This window comes from Carlito syrichta, unplaced genomic scaffold, assembly GCF_000164805.1.
Source record: "Carlito syrichta isolate Samal-C Ts95f unplaced genomic scaffold, Tarsius_syrichta-2.0.1 Scaffold308119, whole genome shotgun sequence".
Lineage (NCBI taxonomy): Eukaryota > Metazoa > Chordata > Mammalia > Primates > Tarsiidae > Carlito > Carlito syrichta.
This window is the reverse complement of record NW_007252215.1, coordinates 495,877-502,798: the sequence shown is the minus strand read 5'-3', so window position 1 is coordinate 502,798 and position 6,922 is coordinate 495,877.

Sequence of the window (6,922 nt, the reverse complement as noted above, 5' to 3'; positions counted from 1 at the left end):
GGCCCTCGGCGGCTGAGACCCGGGGGGCCCTCCTCAGGCGCGCCGCCCGGGGCAGGTGCCGGGGCGGCCGGAGGTGCGTCCCGAGACCTCGGCCCTCCGCCTCGTGCCGGGGACGCGCCGCTGGAGAAGAGCGGGTGTTGGACGTCGCTCGCGGTTCGAGTCTGCCCGCCGCTCACTCGTTTCGTGACCTTGGGCGGCCCCTCCGCTCGCCGAGCCGTGGCTTTCTCGCCCGCCAGGTAGCCAGCGGCGTGAGAAACGGAGCCCTCGGCACGGTGTTGGTCATGATGAGCGCTCCAGAGGCTGTTAGTACTGCGGCTCTGGCTGATGTAGCAATCGATCGCTTGCATGTGAAAATGGGGGCCCGCGGGAGCGCACCTCGGCTGCCGTGGAAGCTGTCACTCACCCTTCCTGTGATGCGGGGCGCCGCCGGCGTCCCCCTCAGCAGGACGCTTGTTTTCCCTGTCCGCACAGTTTTCCGGAAAGTGGCCACCGGCACTTCTTTTCTTCGATCTAAAGAGCACCGTGCTTGCATTTTTCCAGTAGGCGTTTTCTGTCGTCCTGGGTGAAGACGAGTTTTGGAAATCTGCGTCCCTGGAAGTTCGCGACGGCAAAGGAGAGTGATGTTGCGATGCCTTTTGTATCTGTTTTACGGTACATCCTGGCTCTTGCACGTGTCTGGCTTATTTAAAATAAGCCTCTTTGCATCCTTTTTTACTCTGTTTCCGATAGCCACGAATTTAATATTCAGCCAACGTTGGGCATTTATTGTGTACATGTACAAGAAAACTTCCCCACTTGGTTGTGCTTTCTTGGAGGTGTGTGGACTGATTTTTTTTTTTTTTCTCTGAAATTTACATAATTTGGCTGAGTGCTCAGTACTTAGTAAGTACTAGTGAATGTTTGTTAGGGAAAGCTGCATGTAGGCCCGTTCCTTGGGAAGCTATTTGGTGGAAGTCAGAGTGGTTAAGTCCTTTTCCCCCGGTGACGGGGGTTGTTTTTGCTAGTGACCAGGCGTGGTCTCTCTCCGGAGCGCTGGTCACTCACTAGCCTCGGGTCAGGCTTAGGTCACCTTGCGCTGTGATAAGTGGGCAGGGGAGGTGGGAGTCCCCTGCTTTGTCTCCTGCCTCTGCTGCAATACAGATCGTAATTTGGACAGTTGGAAAATACAAATTTAACTAATACCAGGGCTTTCTGAAATGTAGGCTTTGTTTTCTTTTATTTTATTTTTTCTCTTTTGAAATGTAGGCTTTTAAAAGATACGTTTTAGAGATCACAACGTGTTCACGGTTTTTTCTTGAGAACAAATTCTTCAGACTGAACAACAGACTTTTCTGGACTTGTTTTTGCTTATTTTAAAATAACATTAGAAATTGCAGCTGTAGTGTAAATTTCTCTCCTGTGGGGCCACAAAATAGCAAACTCTTTCTAAAGCAAAACCAAGTGGCATTAAAATAAAGTTCTCCCGGGTGATTCCATGTCTGCCCACGTGTGTTATTCGAATGCTTAGCCAGGCAAAAAAGTTAACCTAGTGCTTGCTCATTTGTTTATTTTTTAAAATTGTGCCACCTGGTGGTGGAAATCTACCATCTATCTTAGAACTGGAAAATTTTACTCAGATTGGGTAGATTAAGCTGAAGGACTGAGTAAAGTAAGAGTATAATTTTTTTTTTTTGAGTCGGAGTCTCACTCTGTCACCCAGACTGGAGTGCAGTGACTGCGCCCGGCCTCCGCAGCCTCGACCTACTGGGCTCCGGTGATCCTTCCGCCTCAGCCTTCCGAGTAGTCGGAATTACAGACATGCACTATCACGCCCGGCTGATTTTTTTGATTTATTGTAGAGATGAGGTCTCGCCAGCTTGCCCAGGCGGGTCTTGAACCCGCGGGCTCAGGCAGTCCACTCACCTCAGCCTCCCAAAGTGCGGGATTACAGGCTGAGCCACCGAGCCCGGCTAAGAGTATAATTTTTAAAATATTTTCAGTCAGAGTACCCCATTGCTTCTGCCCTCTCAGTCTGTCCCCAAGCAAAAGTTAAAATTGCTGTTAGGGACTTGTCAGCCAGGTAGCAAAATATCAGGTTTGCACGCTGAAATTTTTTTTTATTTTTAAAATTTATCGTAGAGACAAGGTCTTGCGAAGTTGCCCAAGCTGGTCTCGAACCCCTGGACTCAAGCATTCTCCCCAAAGTGCTGGGATTACAGGCGTGAGCCACTGCCCTCGGCTTTTTTTTTCCCCCTTAAGTTGGAGTTTTACTCTGTCACCCAGGCTGGAGGGCAGTGGCACGCTCCTGGCCACCGCAACCTTGACCTGCTGGGCTCAGGCAATCCTTCCAAGTTGCTGGAACTACAGGCACACGCTACCCATGCCTGGTTAGTTTTTTGATTTATTGTAGAGATGAGGTCTCGCCAAGTTGCCCAGGCTAGTCTTGAACCCACAGGCTCAGGCATTCCTCTCACCTTGGCCTACCAAAATGCTGGGATTTTAGGCGCGAGCCATCGTGCCCGGTCTTGAAGTTGTTGTGTCTCAGTGGACTGTTTTGGTATAACTGCGTGTGTACTTGAAGAAGTGGGCAGGTCTGACATGGGGAGGGCGGTGTTGTCGTTGTGGCAAGTGTACCCTTTTGATGTTTTCTAAATGCCAGTGTGAAAGAGGGATTGAAGTTTTCTATTTAACTAACAGCAGTTTGAATGGATTTTCTTTCTCCCTCTCACTGACTCCCTCACTCACTGGAAACACCCATTTACGAGATCTTATGTTCCTTTAATTTTGTTTCAGTGGTTCTGCTGTATAACTAACTTGGCTTACCAACCCTTTTGAAATTGTTTTGTGTATTCTTTTTTTTTTGTCAGTCTCACTCTGTGGCCCAGGCTGGAGTGCAGTAGCATGCTCACGGGCTACTGTAGCCTCGGCCTGCTGGGCTCAGGCGATTCTTCTGCCTCAGCCTTTCAAGTACCTGAACTATAGGCTTGTGCCACCATGCCTGGCTAACACTTTTATTTATTGTAGAGATAAGGTCTTGCCATGTTTCCCAGGCTGGTCTTGAACCCATAGGGGCTCAGGCAATCCTCTTGCGTCCACCTCCCAAAGTGCTGGGATTACAGGTGTGAGCCATTGCACCCGACCTGTTTTTTGTATTCTTAGTACTAGCAAGTGTTTATCCTTTGAGCATGCATTTTATTTTTGGGAATGATTTAATTGTGAACTTGGATTTGAAAAGAAACTTAAAGCAATGCAAGAATATACTCTCTGACACCCTTAATTGACGTAGTCCGTCTCTTTTGGACAAGTTACTGTATAAGTCAGATCTTCACACAACAGCCTGTTTTGTTGTTGGGCATCCATGAAGATAACATCTGCTTTTGAACTTCCACCCTTTGGTTTCCAGTCCTGTCCTCAGATACTTCACAGTTCAGCCTTTCCTGTCATGCGATTGAGAATTTCAGATATACAAATAACACTTTACATATGTCACATTCACTGTTTACTATTTCAGATACTATCACATATGTTTATTTTAAACATGTCAACACCGAGAGGTCAAGAAGGAATTCCATTTTATGTAAGAAGAGACTTAGACCTCAGATCGGTGACCAAAGTGACGCAACTTGTAAATAGCTGGCCAGTGACAAGTACAATACAGTACTGTTCTTTTTTTGATGTACACAGACCCTCTATTTTTAATAATACAAGATAATGCTATATTGACTTCTTTGGAGCTTAGGCCTAGAATTAGCGCCTGTTGAATTTGCAGCCAAGCAGAGGCTCCTTAGGAAATAATTTTTTCCATCTGAATTTATTTCCTTCACAAACTGCTGCAAAAGCATGTCTTTCTTAATTTGAGCATGGGAAAAATGTGTCATGGCTGGAGATTATGCTGGGTAGTAACTGCCGTTTACTACCGTGTGACCTGGGGCTCGTGAAAATGTGGGTAGTGCGTATTTTGACCTACAAAAACGAATTTTTCATGGTTCGACTGAATTTAAAAGGTTACCTAGGACTGAAGATGAAAATGGAGATTAATTTGGACATTTGGATGTTCTTTATAGGGTTGCTGGATTTTAAGACTTATGCCTAGCACTTGCTAAGTGTTCAACTAATTATTTTCTAAACTGATATGTTGTTGACTTCTTATGGCTTTGAAATTTTAAAAGTAAGAATATGGGATATGTATGTAGCTTTTCTTCAGTTCATAAAAAATACCTTGAGTTATATTAGTGTTATTAGAATAGTTTTTTAAAGATGACTACTGGGAAGTATCAAATAGGTCATTTAAGTACATTGTAAGCTTGTTTCTGAACGGTAAGGGCACAAGTTTGAGCACCGGTTGACAGAAATGTGTACAAATATTTTGTCAGATACATTTACAAGATAAAATGTTGGAGACGTTTCCTAGGTGACTAAACATTTTCTTTCAGAAAAAATAATCAAGGCAGAAGCCAGAAAACTAATACTACACATAAATGCAGGTGCATAATATTGGTACAATATTAGATGACTTTAACTACTGAACCGTATGAAATTTCATTTTTCTGAGGCAAAAATTTTTATCATTAAAATAACCTCATAGTCAATGGCAGGCAAACAAAACTTGAACTTGTGTTTCCTTTGACAGCACATAAACTAAACTAAAATAAAGATACAGAGAAGACTAGCATAGCCCCTGTTCAAGGATTATATACAAGTCTATGAAGCATTCCATATTAAAAAATACTTTGAATTTGGCTGCATTTTCATTATTTTATTTCAAATAAATACTTAGGTGGGGGTAATGGCTTGCTCTGTGGTATGTTTGTGAGTGCATGTGCGTGTGTTTGTGTGTGTTTAGAAATTACTGAATGGAGCTGGACGCGGTGGCTCATGCCTGTAATCCCAGCGCTTTGGGAGGCGGAGGTGAGAGGATTCCCAGAGCCCACGGGCTCGAGACTTGCCTGAGCAACTTGGTGAGACCTCATCTCTATAATAAATCAAAAATTAACTGGGCGTGGTGGTGTGTGCCTGTAGTTCCAGCTACTTGGAAACCTGAGGGGGAAGGGTCACCTGAGCCCAGCAGGTTGAGGCTCCATTGGCCGTGAGTGTGCCACTGCACTCCAGCCTGGGTGGTAGAGGGAGACGCTGACTCTGACTCTAAACTAAACTAAACTAAAATAAAACAAAATAGCTGAATGAAACATTGATCTACTAGCATTTTTTATTTGTTCACCTTTTTTTTTTTATTTGTTGAGAGTGGGAGGTGGATGGATAGTTTGAGTTTCTTGGAACTTTTAAAACAACTTTATTAAGGTATAATTTACATACCAGCCCAGGCATGGTGGCTCATGCCTGTAATTCCAGCAATTTGGAAGGCCAAGGTGGGAGGATGCTTGAGCCTAGGAGTTTGAGACTAGACTGGGCAACATAGTGAGACCTTCTTTCTACAAAAATTAAAAAACTAGCCAGCATAGTGTTGCACGTCTGTAGTCCTAGCTATACAGGAGGCTACGGTGAGAGGTTTGCTTGAAACCAGGAATTTGAGGCTGCAGTGAGCCGTAATTGTGCCATTGTACTCCAGCCTGGCAACAGAGTAAGACCCCAACTAAAAAAACAACAAAAAAGTACATACCATAAAATTCACCCATTGTAAGTGAATATAGTAATTTTAGTAAATTTTGTGAGTTGTGCATTCATTACCACAATTCAATTTTAGAACATTTTCATCATTCAAGAATTTTCCTTTGTCTCCATTTGCAAATTAATCCCCATTCTCACCTTCAGTTCCAGGCAACCATTGATTTGCTTTTTGTTTCTATAAATTTGCCTGTCTATCTAGACATGGCATATAAATAGGATCATACAATTTGTAGTCTTTCTCATCTGGCCTCTTTTATTTTCTATTTTTTGAGTCGGAGTCTCACTCTGTTGCCCAGACTGAAATGTAGTGGCATGCTCACAAGCCACTGCAGCCTCAACCTGCTGGGCTCAGGTGATCCTTCCGCCGCAGCCTTCCAGGTAACTGGTACTACAGGCGCATGCTAACACACCTGGCATATTTTTGGTTTTTTGTAGAGACGAGGTCTCACCAAGTTGCCCAGGCTGGTCTTGAATCCCTGAGCTCAGGCAGTCCTCTCACCTTGGCCTCCCAAAATGCTGAGATTACAGGCTTTAGCCACTGTACCCGGCCTTGGCATCTTTTGTTTAATATAGAGCTTTTGAGATCTACCCATGTAGGAGCATCAATAGTTCATTTCTTTTAATTACTAAGTAGTATTCATTGTATAGATATACCACATTTTTGTTCATCCGTTTACCTGGTTATTGGACATTGGGATGACTTCCTCTTTTGGCTATTATGAATAATGCTACTGTGAACATTCATACACATGTCTCTGTTAGGCTGTGTTTTCATTTCTCTTGGGTAGAGTCCCAGGAGTGCAATTTCTGGGTCATATGGAAAGTTTGTTTTTAATTTTTTAAGAAACTACCACAGTGGTTTTTTTGATTTGTTTTGTTTTGTTTTTTTGAGTTGGAGTCTCACTCTTGCCCAGACTGAAGTGCAGTTGCATGATCACTGCTATCGCAGCCTTGACCTTCTGGGCTCAGGCGATCTTCTGCCTCAGCTTTCCAAGTAGCTGGGACTACAGGCACACACCACCACACCCAGCTAATTTTTTGATTTGTTACAGAGATGAGTTTTTGCTAAATTGCCCAGGCTGGTCTTGAACTCGTAGGCTCCTGCAAACTTCTCTCCTCCACCTCCCAAAATGCTGGGATTACAAGTGTGAGCTACCGTGCCCAGCTTACTAAATTGTTTTCTAAAGTGTCATTACTGTTTTATATCCCCAGTAGCAATGCATGAGATCCAGTTTCTCCATATCCTAACCAGAACTTGATATTGTCTTTTTTTTTGAGATGGAGTTTTACTCTGTCGCCCAGACTAGAGTGCAGTGAC